Source organism: Periophthalmus magnuspinnatus, chromosome 1 (genome assembly GCF_009829125.3).
Source record: "Periophthalmus magnuspinnatus isolate fPerMag1 chromosome 1, fPerMag1.2.pri, whole genome shotgun sequence".
In the NCBI taxonomy this organism is placed as follows: domain Eukaryota; kingdom Metazoa; phylum Chordata; class Actinopteri; order Gobiiformes; family Gobiidae; genus Periophthalmus; species Periophthalmus magnuspinnatus.
The window spans coordinates 20116228-20133981 of NC_047126.1; the positions used below are offsets into that span (position 1 = coordinate 20116228).

The following is a 17754-nucleotide window of genomic DNA, read 5'->3' on the forward strand; positions in this document are numbered from 1 at the left end:
ATTATTTGTTTTATTATCATTATTTATTATTTTACTTTTTACCATTATTATTATTATTTTATTTTATTTTTTTACCATTATAATTATGATTATTATTACTATTATTATTATTATTGCTGCCCCAACCTTTTTACTCCCCATGGGTCCAAAGCCTCATTTCAGATCCCTCGTCTGTGTGAACTGATCCCGTCCTGTGGTGCGCTGGCATTTGAACTCATAATGATGACTATTGGGCAGTGCCTTCTCTATTATTAGATAAATGGGATTATTGTGGTGAGATTACATTATGAACTATCCAAACAGATGCTGAGCAGAGCTGGAGTTCTCCGGTCACTGTAACCAGAGCACAGAGCACACAATGAACAAATGTGTGCACCGAATGAGCCAAAATGACAGTGTTTGAGAGAATGTCAGGACAGGAAAGAAGAGACAGACACAGACACAGAAGAGAGGAGGCCATGGCTCTGACCCCTGCACATAACACCAGCATTAATGACATGGACAAGGGACGATTGATGTGGGTGAGCAGTCCTAAGATCTGGAATTTAAGCATGTGTATTTTTGGTATTTAAGCACAGAAGTAGGTAGTAGTTGTACATTTGTGTTTATGAAATTATTTTACTTCTCAGAGGAGTTTTAAGACTATACTTTTACTCTTACTTGTCTAGAAGTTAGTGTTGTAACAATGGTAAAACTTAATACAAAGGAATGGACCCGGAATGGAAAAAACAAAACAAAACACTCTTTATTCAAGTACTACATAAAATCATAGTACTTTCTTTTATATTACCATGTGGTCTTATATCTGTGTAGTCCCTCAGTCATCCAGGTATGTTCCATAGTGGTCTATGAGTGTATACTAGCCTATGTGTCTTATACTCAGTCTGATTCAGCTCCAGATCATTCTAAAGATACTTCAGAAGCATTGATTTCTGTCCAAAGAATGCGACTTTTTTTTAGTATTGATACTTTCTCAAATGCGTATGTAGTCTCAATACTAGTTTTGATTTACTATTTGATTTCTAATACTTTTGACAACCTACTAGTGACAAAATATTGGGAATACTACATGATTTGAACATGTTTCCTACACCTCTTCTTCAAATTTTCCTCCAGTCATACTTTTGCATGACCATTTGATTAAAAGTTGCAAAAAACTGGTCAGTCACAAACTTATTCAAACGTACTGCTCAAGTTTCGTGCTCTAAACGAAACATTTAAAACAAAGGTGTAAGATAACAGTAAAAAGTCTGCAGGGCTGTATTGTCTTGGGCTTAAATTCTGAAGAATGTATCTATTCATCTGTTTGAAATTCCCATTACTTTTCTGCAGTGTCTGTGTGAGAGTGTGCACACAGGGAGCGTTCTATTATTATCATAAAGACTATTGCTTGCAGGCTAAAATGAACCATTTGCATATGTTGGCCAATCCCAGGTGGAATACCTCGCTAATGTGTGAAACAACTCTTTTTACAGGAGCATAACGCACTCGCAATTGGATTTGGAGATGCGCCTGTGTGTTTTTTTAACTCTTGGAAGCGTAATATACATTTAAACTCTGAGTAACCTCGCCGGGCGCCGTGCTGCCACAATCAAGAGGAATATGTGAGAAAAAAACAATCAGTTGTGAGATGTGCTCGTCCGGACGGAGCTGTGGTTTTCATTATTCTCTCATTACGACCCCGTGAGACGATGCAGTTTTATATATGTGTGCGTGTGTTTACTGTTGGACTGTTGTTTTGTCTCACTGTTATAAACTAGAGCTGACAACTTGCCTATTCATAGGGTTTGGAATTATGGAAAATTAGGACCGTTACCATAGTGATTAACAATTTCAAACAACATATTATATCTTTTGAATAGGACAAATACATCTTCTTTTTATTCTGCACTGTTCTCTTTCAATGTTAATTATTTGTTTGTATTCAGTGGTGGAAGGTAACAAGTACAAGTGGTAAAGTACTGTTCTTAAGTACAGTTTTATAGTGGATACTTTACTTTTACTTCTCTACATTTGAGAGCAGTATCTGTGCTTTATACTCCACTACATTTTGTACTGGACTTTTCATATGATTTTAGGGGTTATTTTAGCATGTTCGTGGTAACTAAAGTTGACTAAAGTTTTCAACACAACTCAACATTCATAAGAAAAATTAAGAAATTGATTCATATTGTTGCTGCTGACCACAATATGTATCATTTATTAACCAACAACAATGAAATACTTTTACTTTTGACTCTTAAAATACATTTATAAACAGGTACTTTAATATTTTTACTTAAGTGGATTTTTTCATGTGATACTCTTATTTTTACTTCAATAACTTTTCACTTCTGTCTCTGTATTTTTACTTAGGTAACAAAATTAAGTACTTCATCCGCCGCTGTATTGTAACTTTAATGTCTTTTTGCATTTTTAGCATTTTGAATAACTTTGTGTACCAGTTGTGCTGCACAAATAAACTTGGTTTGACATATATGAAAATGTTGCGTTTATTTGTTTTAGGGGTGGCTGATTTGACCATAAAAAAAAAAAAAAAAAACATTTTTATAAAAATGTATTATATATTTACAGTCACGATCTGAGTCAAAACTAAATTAAATATTCACTATTTTGACACTGTAGTATTAAGTATATTTACTTTTTTCACAAGTGCATAAATGCATGGGACACTAGATTAGATTTTCTAACACAAATAATAATCATAAAAAAAAACAACAACAAAAAAAAACTTTTATAGAATGGCTTGCTTGTAATGTATTTTTAGATGTGTGTTTTTTTTTTACATGTGTTATTGCTGAAAATTAAATTATTATAATTATTATTAATATGATTATTATTATTATTATAGTTGAATTGACATTATTGCTGTAATCGATTAAAGACATTCTTGTTTGACTAAAGACATGTCCTGTTAATCGATTGGTCGACTAAAAAGGTGACGTGGCAAACGCTCTTAAACTAGTACTTCTCTAGTATACCTGACCCAAAATGTACTTACAAGACCACAACTGCACAGGAGTTTATGCAGAAAAAAGGCACTAGGAAATAAAAAAAACAAAAACAAAACGTATTTATATAAAGACAGAATAAACTTCCTCATGAGTTTAATCAGTCTTTTTACAGATAAATACCAAAAACGTCTCCTTTCTGCTCGTCCCATATAAATCCTTATAATAAGTAATACACATTTTGGTCAACTAGGACACACCATCGACCAATTTACTGAATTAATGACTAAAGGCCGACAGCCCTATGCATCATATTCACAAGTTTTCCCTTAAATACACCTCGAACAAAAAAGACACGTTTCACCACCCACTCCCCCTACTGGTCAGCCTCAGTACTGCTCCGAGTGAGTGACAGGTGGATGTAACCAAATGCAAAGAGGTTTGAACATTTAGACGATTTTAATTACCTCATCAAGCCAACGTGCAGATACTAAGTTTACATGAATTGTGACAGAATCAAAAATTGTGATCTTCATCCCAGAAAATAGTCATATACATTTTTGGCATTTCACTGAGCTCTAATTAGAAGAAAGGCAAACCTGGCTTTTGTACCGAGTCTGGCTCTATCTAATGGGCTTGTGTCTGTGAGCTGCTGGTGTGAACAGAGACGCTTTGATGAGCCCAAATGCTGAATAATAAATTGTCCTCTTGTATTTGTTCCGTTCCCTTGTCTGGGGCTCCAATCACACACCGAGCAGCAGGCCAAAGATCTGAGCCTACTCCCTGCTGTAATCACACAATTTTACATTCACTAGGATACTGTAGATTAGCATTGTTCACGGGAGAAATGTTTTAATTAAGTCAAAGATTTTTAAAAATATATATATCAAAAGTTGTGCATTGGGTGAAAAGCAGCCATGATGTCATTTTTTAAATATATAAAAAGCCCACGTGTGCTGTCTGCTTTATAAAGGAGTTTTATCATTCGCAAACTGGGAAATAACGCTGATGCAGTTGTTGTTAGCAGTGAGCATGTCGTTCAATATATAAAACCTGGAACGAAATATTCTGGGGCTCAGTATTTATCGTGATTTACCCTATTTTCCGGATTATAAGTAGAACTTTTTTTCATTGTTTGGCCAGGGGTGCGACTTATACGCAGATGCGATTTATAAGGGGAATCAATGTTCCCTCTAATTTTTCTCGAGTCTGAGCAAACACACACACTCCCTGAGCGTCCCATGGACCACTGTGAGCGACATCAGACGTGCGCACTGTGGTCATGCTGCATCACATCCATCCAAGTTAAATGGTTTATTATTTATTATTATATTTTACATTTCTGTTATAAGACTTTTAATTAAGTGCTTTAGACACTTATACAATGAAAATGACAAAAATCTTGCTCATGACCTGTGTAGTATGTTAATGCTATTGGAAGTATAAATATTTAATTTTAACTATGGCAAAACATGAACTTCCAACCAAACCAAGACAACTGTAAACTCCAATGTTGAAAACAAACTTAACATTTTTATGATAAAGCTCTGACTTGTATTATGAGTATAAGCCATTGTGCGAAGCTTTTGCTGTGACTGAGTGAGATTGTCCTACTGTGTCTGGGAGACAGTCCAGTAACTCTTTTTCAGTATATGACACGATCATCTGATTTTTACAACTCATAAACTAGTGACAGTCAATGACCAATACACACTGAGAGGAATCTGTATCTGCAGCTGCTCTATTACTGTGCATTTACATAACATATCAAAACACAATATAAAATGTGTAGTTGTATATAAAATATAGTCAAAACAAGTGCTATGGGTCAAAATAAATATATATTTACAAACCACACACTGCAAACAGTAAACAAACACACTTCAAAATGTCAACAAGCACACACTGGAAACTAAGAACACACTGTACATGATTGTACAGTGTGACACTCATTCTGTGACAGAGGCTCAGTGGTCAGAGGTTGGAGGATCGAGTCCCGCTCGGACCAACTTCCGTCATTGTGTCCTTAGGCAAGACACTTTGGCATTAGCTAACGCTAATGATTACGCACGATATATTTGACCCACAATTAAGTCAATAGCAGAATAAACCACGCTTACCGATCAGGAACAGCATCCAGTCCATCAGCACATCAGGTCCTCTGCTCCTGAGTCCATCATGAGATCTTCACTCGGTTCCACGAACCGCTCCGGGTCCGAGATGCCTCTAGTTTAACTTGTACAAACATCCACAGTGTCCTCGGTCGCGTACTTCCTTTGTTTCGTCCGTTTCGTCATGTTTAAAACGCAAAACTGCTGCAAAACAGTGCGCCAGAACGCGGGCCGTCGGAACGTTAAGGGGATAAACAGCACTTAGCATCATTAGCATCATTAGCATCATGAGCGAGTCTTCACTCCACATCGGCTAAAACTCTGGTAGCGGCGCATGAGGAGCCTGTCAATGACGTAGATAAGCTGCGCAAATACGTGTGTGAATCACATAATTGTCTGGAGCAGCTCGTCCCCGGTCACACTCACTGAAAAAATAGCGCAGAATGAATTGTTGTGTGTTTATTTTATTTTCAATTCCGGTTCGATTTGTTGTGCGCAGCACAGATCTTCTGTGCGCGGAGACCATGTCAGCAGTGCGCAATTGCGCACGCGCGCAGTTTAGAGGGAACAGTGAGGGGAATATGTTTTTTTTCTTCATTATTATGCATTTTTTTGGCTGGTGCGACTTATACGTTTTCTTTGCAAAAGTGGGAGATTTGGGGTATTTTTTGGATATTTTGTTGTAATACAATAAGATTTGAGATGTGGAGGGGTGAATTTGTTCCTTTTATGGCTAATAATTGATACATTCTGCTGTTTATTCGTTGCAGCTCATGGCTTTTAATGAAACAGTCAATATAAAATGGTTTACCGGGATTATCCTGCAATATTTAAATCTTTATTAGTGGCATAAAGTAGTTTCAGTATTATCGTTTATCACAATATTTCTCTGTTGCGATATCTTTGGACCACTGCAAACAGGTTCAAATGAGTTAGTTCTGTTTGTACTTTTTTTTCTTCTTTTTTTAATATGCGTCTCGTAATAAGTCTATTAAAAGTTGTCATTTTTGTTGTGATACAAAACTGATGGTGCATTTCTCTGATTGGGAAGCACATCCAAAACTGATTTGATGAGTGTTAAAGTGACAGGTAATATTCCATCAAACCCGTGCATTTCCTGGGCCTTGTTTCATGATCAGAGGGAAGACCTGCAGTCATTTAGTGCGGGGATTCTCAGTGTGAATAAGATCTTGTCTAAGCATGTTGAGTTTTCTATGTCAAAGATTGTCTCATATCCAGCTGTACAAAAATCAATAGTTTATGTATTATTTTTATTTTGTCTTTGTTACATTATAATTACTTCAATTTGATTAAAGTGACACTATGAAACTTTCCTGGAAGGTCCACTATGTTTTTGTCTCCATGGAGATGTTATTGCTTGACCTGGTATGATCTTTATATTTAATTTATTCAGTTACATGTTTGTCTTTGCTTGACACTAAACCTGTCTTCTTGCTGTGATCAGTGTTGTCTCTTCACAGATCTGGGGCTTCGTTTATAAAGCCTCCGAACGCACAAAACACAGTCAGAGATGCACTTCGACGCAAAGTCTGGAGCTGGAGTATGTCACTGTTCAGACCAGGCTCAAAGGTGAGGAGAGCAGTGAGGAAGTGTATGAGGAGAGAGTTTGAGGAAATCATGTTTGGTGGAAATTTGAAATTGTTCATTTTGACTTTATTTGCCCCAAAACACACACATCTAACTGAACTGTGAGCATTTAGTCACAAGCTTGTAAGAAACATAAACATACACAATGAATTTGAGTATTGTAATTTTTTCAGTGTTCGATCATTTGAGAGGATTAAGGATGTGTGTACACTAAGAGCCTCACTGCCCCCTCCCTCCTCACACACACACACACACCATTGGCTTCTCCTCTCTCAAACCCGCACACCTCTGTGTGTGTGTGTGTGGCTACAGCGTGGCTAACTAAACACATCCACGTCTTCCACATGCCCCTCCACACACTCACTCACGGACCGCGGCGCTGACACGTCCTTCATGCACTAAAACCTGCACATGCACAGAGCCATAATAAACAGCCTCTTGTGCGTGAGTCTCACACTCTGTGAAGCCTCTCCAAAACATCAGTTGTTTGAATAAAGTGCTTATTTTGAAGTGTTGAAATGACAGGATAAGTCAGTGTGTTCAAATGTTGTTTCAGAGAAGTAGAGTTCACTTTTCACTAAAGTTCCACCGTGTCCTCTGCTGCAGAGTGTCAATCAAACCTGCTCATTATCAGCTCATGTTTAGGTAAATCTCATTCATACCTCACTTTGCATAGTCCTTTTATGCTGAAATGGAGGTGTTAAAGGTGTGTGACATGAGGTGTGACCATGTGTGCAGATTTCTGCTGCAGGCTGCAAACTTTGACAGGAAAGTGCATCAAGGAGTGAGTACAGAGGGATTTAGATAGAACCACAATATTTTTTCCACACACGTGAAATTTGCATTTTGTCCATACAAACTTTTTTTTCAAATAGATTCTGACAATCTCTTTCATGAATGAGCCTCCTGTCCTGTAACTTGTTCTGGTGTCATTACCTTGGATCCATGTATATCATAGATATCATGTATACATGTGCATTAATAATAAGGCCAGAAGGGCCCTTATAACTCCCTTTTCAAGATTAAACAGATTAAAATATCACTGTTTTTTGTGTTTTGTTTTCGGGGTTTTTTGTGGATTTTCATGATATTTTTCAAAATGCTCCTCTCAAACTCATCCGGACCATTTAAGTCCTATCATGTATTTCGTTATTACACAGGGGCCTGCAGTAGAACAGGAGAGCTCCACAATAACTTCTATATAAAAGAGCATAGGGGCCCCTGAGCGTCCAGAGGGGCCACCTCATGAAAAATGTCAAATTGAATAATTTGACATTTATCTCAACCTAAGCCAGAAGCTGAGGCTGAGATGATATTTCATGATATCACATTATATAATGTCTTTATTGCAGCAGGCTGAAAAAGTGAGCTTAGTATGGAGGTCAACGGGGCGAGTTTGGTTCTGAAGGGTACTGATGTAGGCCAAAACTCAAACACAGAGACGGGTGAGCTGAAAGCTGAAGGTGCCATTTTAAAAACTGAAAAAATAAATAATAAATCTGGAAGTTTCATATCTCTAACTGCACTAACAGTGAAACAAAGTTTGCAAAACATGTCAGAGGGTGTCAGAGGGAGTCAGAGGGTGTCAGAGGGTGTCAGAGGGAGTCAGAGGGAGTCATAGTGTTACTGGTGTGGCCTGTTCTGTCCCCCTTCTTCTCTCTCTCCATGGCGTGTTTATTGGCTGTAGTAGTAATTGTTTTTATTCATTTGTTTTAATGGCAGCCCGACTGTAAACACTGCTCTAAACTAGCTCCAATAAAGTGCCTAATTGGAGCAGCTGTTGGTTCATCTGGAGCACGGCTGTAGTCTGTGAGCGTGCTATAAGAGCACATTTAAATACACTTTATAATGAAGTGTGTAAGCTTATGTGTCTGTATGTTTGACAATGCACACGGGTCTGTCAGGTCGCACAGTAATGAGATGGAAAAGCATCGTATTAATTGCTATTTCTTACTACTACTACTTCTTGCTACAATTTAAAATAAAACTAATAACTCAACAATTTTAGATGGAGCTCATAAATGCAGTATGCAGTATTTGAAAGACTCAGGAGGAGGGGAAGGGGCGGGGTCAGGGTGTATAATGAACAATTGGTTGAACATTTTAAACTCCGCCCCTGCAGCCAGGTGTTTGTCATCAGAAACACCAGGCTGTAATTAGGGCAGTTCAGTGTGATGTCACCAACTACTTAAAATTGCAATGGCGACAGGAGCCTGGACACACATTTGTGTATGTTTTTGACTAGAAAAAGCAGAAAATGTACCTAGTTTGTGCTAAAGTTCCCAAAGGAAAAAACAAAAACAAAAAAACACTAGGAACAGTAGAGAATGGTATTGAAACAACATACATAGTTTAATAATAATAAAATAAATAAATACAAATAATACTACAACAACAACAACAACAATAATAATAATAACAATAATAATAATAATAATAATAATAATAATAATAATAATAATAATAATAATAATAATAATAATAATAATAATAATAATAATTACTGTTTAGTTCTACTCCAACTATTGCCATAAAAAACATGCAGGTGAACCATCAGGCTAATTTACTTGTCAAATCTGTGGACAGAAGCATTGATGCATGTTCAACATTTTTTAAAACCATATTATGAAACATTTCCTCTCCCTAGCTAGCGACCCTGTTGAGAAAAGTGACATATTGCACCTTTAAGCAGAAACATTTTCAATATTTCAACTAAATGTGAAGTAAAACCCCACTTTAAAACTGATGTACTTGTGATTCCTACATCATAAACCATAAACTCATTCTGTGTCCTTGGGCAAGACACTTCATCTGCTCCAGTCACTGTACGACGCTGGTTATGACAGGAAGGGCATCTGGCATAAATGATTCAAAATCCTCTAGTTCACCATGGCAACTCTTTCTGAATATCTAGATGAGATTAAAAAAGTATTCTGTGCTAATATCCCTCGATCAGATGAGGACAGGACCTACTCCTCCTAGATCACTTCTACGATATAGAGTTTTTAAGAGATGATGTCACTTTAGCGTCTAAACAGCTGATTTCTACCGTCGTTATTTTCACTTTTTCCACAGTGCTGTCCAACTCAGACCTGGAAGTGACATCACACATAGCAACTCTATTTCCCATTATCTATCTACAAATATCAACAATTATAATTTAAATCATATTGGAGTCATTATCCATTATATCACAAATTACACTTCTTATCAGTCGCCATTTGCCCGAGTCCCATCTCAATTAAATCCGTATAATCCGTGAGAATTCCGTGATGTCATCTCAGACCTATTCCTTTGTGCCGTGTATTGTGGTGCTTTGAGTCCTTTTTCAGAAACAGCTTTTTCTCAAGAGCCGTCTTCCCAAACACTTGACTGGAACAGAAATTGGCAATTCACTTCTTTACTTGTTCATTTTTTTCCCTATTTTTTCCCTTGCAGTTGTTCAAATCGATCGCAATCACTTGTTCACCGCACGTGTTCAAATTGCGTAGCCTATTTTTCATTTTCTCTCTCTCTCTCTTCCTGACTGTGACAACCATAGCCCAATCAAGGCAAATTGGTGCTAATCTTCTCAGTCTAAAGCAGGAGATTTCTGCCGAGAGCGGCAGAAAGAAGGATTTCAATAAGTAGGAAAAAATATGAACGGCAAGGCTGGAATTGGTGATGGAGGAAACAGCTCCGGTTAAGGCACTGCAGGTGAATAGGGAAAAGTCTTAATTTAGAGATATTGATTTGAAACTTGAGCAGGGTTTTTTTTATATGTAAAAGTTGGGTATTTTATGCGCAAAAACAAAACTAAAAAAACCAAACCTAAAAAACTAAAATAAAATAAAAATGGGAGACTTCAATATGAAAAATTTGGTTTAGATTCCATGCATTTTGTTTAGTATTTGAGAATTTTTAATTTATTTATTTTTTAATTTATTTATTTATTTATTTTAGATTAATAAATAATATAATAAGTTAATTATTTTATGTATAAAACTGCCCAAAATTAACCATATTTGGGAAATCTAAATATGAAAAATAGATACAGTCACGTTTAAATTTATTGCATTGTTTTGTATTTGAATAAACTGGATCTTTACTGAAAATTTGACTAAAAAAATCTTATATTGCTTCATTTTCGGAGTAAAAACTTTAATAAATCAGGCCTCGATTTATATGTCCACAAATCCCTCTGGATAATTTGTCAAAATCTTATTGCAGATTGAATTGTAAAGTTTGGCGTAGGCGCTACTTTAAAGAGCGATCCTTATGTCTCGGGGAGAAAAATGCATTTTGAGTCAAAGGCCTTTGGATTTACAGCGTCCCATATATAAATCAATGGCTGCAAAATGATGAAATGAAACATCTTTTGGTGCAGTTTGGACAATTTTGCTGTTTCCACATGAAAGCTTGTATGAGACCAAACCAACAAACAGAAAATTGGAAGAAAAGAAAAAAAAAAAGCTTTTGCCTGTAGTTTCTCCTCTTAAGATGGGCGGAGAGTTCCCTGGGTTTCAGAATACACACTTCAAGTTTTTACGAAAATATGAACCTGCTCACCGGTGATTCTCCCTGTTTTCAAATGGACATGATTGACAGGTGAGTTAGCCAATCACACACACGCGCATTGGAAAAACACAAAAGAAAAAAAAAATCACAGGGGGCTGAAAAACATTGTGGATTTCTGCAGAATTAATGAGCTAAGCACTAAACTGTTAATCTGAGGTGAGAGAGATTTCTAAATCACAGGTGACTAATGAGCTCCTTCGTTTCACATGTTTCACTGAAAAAAACTAACCCGACTGCGCGACGGAGGACGTGGGGACGGAGAGATGTCGTTGTGGATTCGTCAGGCGAGAGGGAGAACTTGTGAAAACTTACCAATTTGTTGAAGGGTTTAGCTGAAGATTTGGTTGGGTCTGGTGAAAAGTCTGGTCATCTTCTTTTGGGATTTCACAACTGGAAAAAACAAAGAAAAATAATATGATTGGACTGGGAACAAGAGGCAGGGAGAGGACAGTATTTCAGAAAAACATCCGTGTTGTGAATGTGACTTTAGTATCGATACTTCCTCAAATGAGTATCGAGTTTTAGTATCGATTCGTGTCTTGTTTTCAATACTCGCACCAGTGTCTTCAGAGAAAGTGTGTGATGTTTAAACTCGTGGTACATGGAGCAGAGCGGAGAGCTCCAGAGATCTGCAAAGTCACATTCACTTAATCAGATTTGAGCAAAGTGTTTGAAGAAATCACCCCATCCCTCTCTTCCTCTCTTGTTCTCTTCCTCCCTCTCTCTATTTCTCTCTTTTCATGCTCTTCCTCCCACTCTCTACTTCCTCTCTCTGGCTTTTCCAGCCTTTTTACCATTCTCACGATCTCTCTTTCTCCCTATCCTTCGTGCTCTTCCTCTCCGGCTTTCTCCTTCTCTCTCCTCCTTCAATAGCTCTCTCTGCACCCCATTCTCCCATCTCTCCACCGCCTTCTCTCTCCCTCCGTCATCTCAAACATATATTCTTTCTCTTTGTCTCTTCATCACCCACTCTCTGTTTCTCTTACTCACTCTCTCGCTTTCTCTGTCCATCCTTCACTCCCTTTCTCCATTTCTTTTGCCCTTTCTCCTTAGCTCTCTCAACCTCATTCTCTCTCCGTTCTGCCCTCTCTTTCCATCTCTCTCTCTTTTTATTACCCCCCTGGTCTCTGTTCATCTCTCTTACTCTCTCCAACCCTCTCCTTCTCTCTCCTCTCACTCCTTCTCTCTCTCCCAAGTCTCGCTCTCTCTCATTTTCTCTCTTACTCTCTCCAACCTCTCTCCTCCCCCCCACTCATTCTCTCACTTTCTCTCTGACTCAGTCCATATCACTGCCCGTTCTCACTCCCTTTTCTCTCATTTTTCTCCTTTCTCTCTTACCCTCTCCACCTTCTTCTTCTCTCTCTCCCTCTTCCCAGCCCTCCCTCGCTAGCTCTCTCCCCCTTTTTCTCTCTCCTTTTCACTCATACGCTCTCCAACCCTCTCCCCTTCCCCATCTCACTCCTTCTCTCTCACTCCCTCCCTTTTTTCTCTCTCCTCTTCTCTCTTCACCTTCTCCTCCCCCTATTTCTCTCTCTCCTGTTCCTCTCTCTTACTCTCTCAACCCTCTCCTTCTCCCCCTCTCACTCCTTCCCTCTCACTTTCTCTCGCTCCATCCCTTTTCTCTCTCTCTCTCTCCTGTCTCTCTCTATTTTTCTCTTACGCTCTCCAACCCCCCATTCCTTCTCTCTCTCTCTTCTTCTCTCTCCAACCCTCCCCCCACCCATTCCTTCTCTCATTCCTTCTCTCTCTCCCCATCTCTCTCTTCTCTCGTACTCTCTCCAACCTTCCTCCCACCCATTCCTTCTCTCTTACTTTCTCGCCCGTCTCTCACCTCTTCTCTCTTACTCTCTCCAAACCTATTCTCCTCCTTCTCTCTTTTTTCTCTCTCTTCTTCTCTCTCCAACCCTCCCCCCCATTCCTTCTCTCTTACTTTCTCTCCCGTCTCTCACCTCTTCTCTCTTACTCTCTCCAAGCCTCTTCTCCTCCTTCTCTCTTTTTTCTCTCTCCTCTTCTCTCTCCAACCCTCCCCCCCATTCCTTCTCTCTTACTTTCTCTCCCGTCTCTCACCTCTTCTCTCTTACTCTCTCCAAGCCTCTCATTCCTTCTCTCTCTCCTCTCTCTCTCTTGCTCTCTCCAACACTCCCCACACCCAGTCCTTCTCTTATTCCTTCTCTCTCTCTCCCGTCTCCCTCCCTTCTTCTCTCTTACTCTCTCCAACCCTCTTCTCCTTATTCTCTCTTTTTTCTCTCTCTCTCTTCTTCTCTCTCCAACCCTCCCCCCACCCATTCCTTCTCTCTTACTTTCTCTCCCGTCTCTCACCTCTTCTCTCTTACTCTCTCCAACACTCCCCACACCCATTCCTTCTCTTATTCCTTCTCTCTCTCTCCCCCGTATCCCTGCCTTCTTCTCTCTTACTCTCTCCAACCCTCTTCTCTTCCTTCTTTCCCTTTCTTTCTCTCTCTCTCTCTCTTCCTCTAATCAGCCTGAGAGCAATAGCGCAGTGAAGACGTATTCATATTTACTCATGATTCCAGTCAACAGCACCTCTTCTCCGGGACGATGAATAAACAAGTATTTACCACGTAACCACTTTCCTCAAATTCACAAATGCCGCCGAGCTTTTAGCAGCAGGGCCCCAGAAAAGATGACAAATCTATTAGCGGCGTTGCTATTCAGTCTGGTTTGGTTTCATTCCAAACGGGTCGTGAGGGGCTCATGTTCAAAATAAGTGCGTGAGAAGGAGATAATATCATGTGTGATGCAATACAAAAAGTAACTCATGAATAAAGCAACCAACGGAGCTTTTCAAAAATGTACATTTATATACGGGTCAAAAGTGCCCATTAAAACAAATAAGAAGCAAGGAGCAGTATCCAAACTTCTGCTGCCATGGCAACGCATCCGTCGCTTTTTGATTAGATTAGATTATATGTTTTAAAAAGTTACATTAGTATTTGATTTGACAGTATGCTTATCGCCATGGAGATGTTATTGCTTCACCTGGGATGTTCAAAATAAGTCCACTGCGTTTCTCCTGCATGTAACTACAAAGTGTTGTCTCATAATTAGGGTGTGTGTGTTAGCATGCTAGTTGTTGTCTTTTTCTCCCTCCCCTGTCTCTTCCTCCTTCTTTCTCTCTTTCTTTGTCTCTGTCCCCCGTCTCTGTCTCCTTTTCTCTCCAACCCTCTCCCCTTCTCCCCCTCTCACTCCTTCTCACTCGCTTTCTTTCTCTCTCTCTTTCTCTCGCTCCCTCCATTTTTTCTCTCTCTCCTGTGTCTCTCTCCAATCCTCTCATTTCTTCTCTCTCTCTCCTCTTCTTTCTTACTCTCCAACCCTCTCATTTCTTCTCTCTCTCCTCTTCTCTCTTACTCTCTCCAACCTACTCATTTCTTATCTCTCTCCTCTTTTCGCTTACTCTCTCAACCCTCTCATTTCGTCTCTCTCCTCATCTCTCTTACTCTTTTCAACCCTCTCATTTCTTCTCTCTCTCCTCTTCTCTCTTACTCTCTCCAACCTACTCATTTCTTATCTCTCTCCTCTTTTCTCTTACTCTCTCATCCCTCTCATTTCGTCTCTCTCCTCATCTCTCTTACTCTCTTCAACCCTCTCATTTCTTCTCTCTCTCTCCTCTTCTCTCTTACTCTCTCAAACCCTCTCATTTCTTCTCTCTCTCTCCTCCTCTCTCTTACTCTCTCCAACCCTCTCATTTCTTTTCTCTCTCTTCTCTTCTCTCTTACTCTCTCCAACCCTCTCATTTCTTCTTTCTCTCTCCTCCTCTCTCTTACTCTCTCCAACCCTCTCATTTCTTTTCTCTCTCTTCTCTTCTCTTCTCTCTTACTCTCTCGAACCCCCTCATGTATTCTCTCTCTTTCTCTCTCTCCTCTTCTCTTACTCTCTCCAACCCTCTCATTTCTTCTCTCTCTCCTCTTCTCTCTTACTCTCTCCAACCCTCTCATTTCTTCTCTCTCTCTCTCTCATTTCATAGGATAAATGAGAAATAAGTTTGAAGCTCTGCAAACTTCTCTTTTGTTTCACATTTTTAAGACAGTAAAAATGACGTACCACAAGCTACAAGTCAATCCTGCCCATTGGAACTTATCAAGATTTGTAGATTTGTAGAGAAAAAGATTAGCTGACAAGTACAACAAAGAGCATTTTACAGTTTTACAAAAGGCAGCGTATCGTTAATTGGACCCATAACCCCAGCTCTCATCTATTATTATTACCTTTTCCACATAAAACTGGCCGGGGTGCTGAAAAACCATCTAACTTTCGACCATGCTTTCTTCCCAAACAGGTGTCTGCTGACTTAAGAAAACATTTTAATTAGCTTTGCCACAGTGTCCAGCATCTGTCTGGCTCTACGGCTCATTTCAAATCTGTCCTTTCAATTAAAAATATCCCTCCTGTCAGTTCTTACCCCTCCTGGGTCACACACGTACAGATACCACGGGTTCAGCTCATGCCAGAACCTATAGTTTAGATCAGGGGTGCTCAGACTTTTTCAGTATGTGAGCTACTTTTAAAATGATCGCGTCTGAAAGATCTACCACCTAATACAAAAATGTGAAACATATATTTATTTGTAAATGTATTATGAATTCTTACATGTACAGTGCATTTTGATGTACCTTGCACAATGTCATGAGATAATACTGCACAACACAACTGAACTTCTTACATGTTCATAATTACTTGAATGATGATTATTGCTCTGACTTGCACTGAATGTAATCAGTGAGGGATGCATAGTTCGGGCAGTAGCTTCTGACAGCCAGGAGTAAAATTGCATTTTTCGTTTGAAAGCGATAACAGAGCTAATCATGTGGATTACGGTTTTGTCTTTTTTTTATAGCCATAAAAAACATGTTTAACGAAGTATCAGAATTTACTGCATTTTTTCACACAACTACTTCTATTTTACACATCCATCTGTATTTTTTTCTTTTACGCATCGAATAAATTAGTGAAAATCCCCGCAGTACCGCGCTCTCACGCGTCACCTTCGAGGGACAACAGAGGCAGATTACCGTAATGATGGTAAAATTTTTAGATAGCCCCGTATCTCCGCTTTGAGACGCCGTTTGAATTTACATGAGAGCACGACTGGGCGCGGAGTTACGCTGCTGGAAAGTCCGCAACCGCGAGTCTAACGGCGACGACAGGATCCGACGCTATAGGGTTAAACTAACTTGTGCGTTAGTTATTTCGTTTTCCAGTGTTATTTTCTTTATCAGTGATTCGTGTAGGACTCGGCCGTGATGCACACCCATTTTAGCACAAAAAAATAAGTAAAAATCTGCTGCTCACTAGCAAGATGTGCTGTCCATAGGAGGAGCCGACAGCATGTGGCATTTGTGATGATGTTTTCACCGATGTACCATAAAGGAGAAAGGTGGGAATTGGCTCCTGATACTTCACGAGTCTCCGCAATGCCCAAAATATATCATAATGATCCACAGGTGTCATAGATTATAACTATATATAAGACAGACAAAAGCACAATATGTGTTCTTTAAATGTTCATATATAACTGAACCCTTAACCCTATAGAGGCGGATTCTGTCATCACCGATAGACTCACGGTTGCGGACTTTCCATGACCGTAACTCCGCAACTAACTGTGCGATCATGAAAATTCAAACGGCATCTCAAAGCAGAGGTATGGGACTCTTTAATTATTTTACTGTTATTACGGTAATCTGCCTCCGTTGTCCCTTGAAGATGACCAATCAGAGCCCAGGTGCTGTGGAGATTTTCCCAGCCACTTATTCGATGCGTCAAAGAAAAAATTTGGGTGGATATGTAAAATAGAGGTAGTTGTGTGGGAAAAGGCAGTACATTCTGATACTTGTGTGCAGCGCCCATGATGTGACCTAGAGTCAGGTGTAATCTGACTGGTTGTCCTGTATATTAGTCATGTGACTGGATGGATGACAGGACGTGATCTACCCAAAATGCCTTCGCGATCGACTGGTAGATCGCGATCAACGTAATGAACACCCCTGGTTTAAATAGAAACAGTTGAACAAACAGAAAAATCTGTGGTAGAATTTGTTGCTATAATCTAAATGCACATGTTTTGCGCTCATTTGTGGTAACTTGGCCTATCGACAAATGAGAAAGGAAAGAGAAAATTAGGCAAAGTACGCTGAGTTTGGTTGTTTCTAGGGCTTTCATAAACAATATATGTGCCTTTCGACTGCTCACTAGCGGTCACTAGTGGCCTTCCTCAGAGTGACATCACGTGACCACTCTAATGAGCAGTCAGAACTGTCAGCTGTGAAAACAAACTAAACCTTGGTCTGAAAAAATAATCCATTAAAATAAAAAATGGGTAATAGTCTGGTCTAGAATATGTCATCATTTCAGACAGAGGCCTGTTTCACTCTATGGGAGATTCACTGTTTTTAGCAGGAAATATCCAAATTTATGGCCCACAAATGTCGTTAGGGATTGGGATTTGTTAAGAACTGGCTCTACAAATTTACCATATTAATCAAAACTAAATTCAACATGTGCTTTGA

At 39.2% G+C, this 17754-nt stretch overlaps 1 protein-coding gene across 1 annotated transcript in view; it reads right to left on the bottom strand.

Annotated features, from left to right (window-relative positions):
* The window catches only part of LOC117393469 (teneurin-3), a 516796-nt gene that overhangs the window by 458371 nt on the left and 40671 nt on the right, over positions 1-17754 (bottom strand). The window contains exon 2 of the mRNA XM_055225737.1: positions 11540-11617. The gene's annotated coding sequence lies outside the window, so the exon portion shown is untranslated. The remainder of the gene's footprint in view (positions 1-11539; positions 11618-17754) is intronic.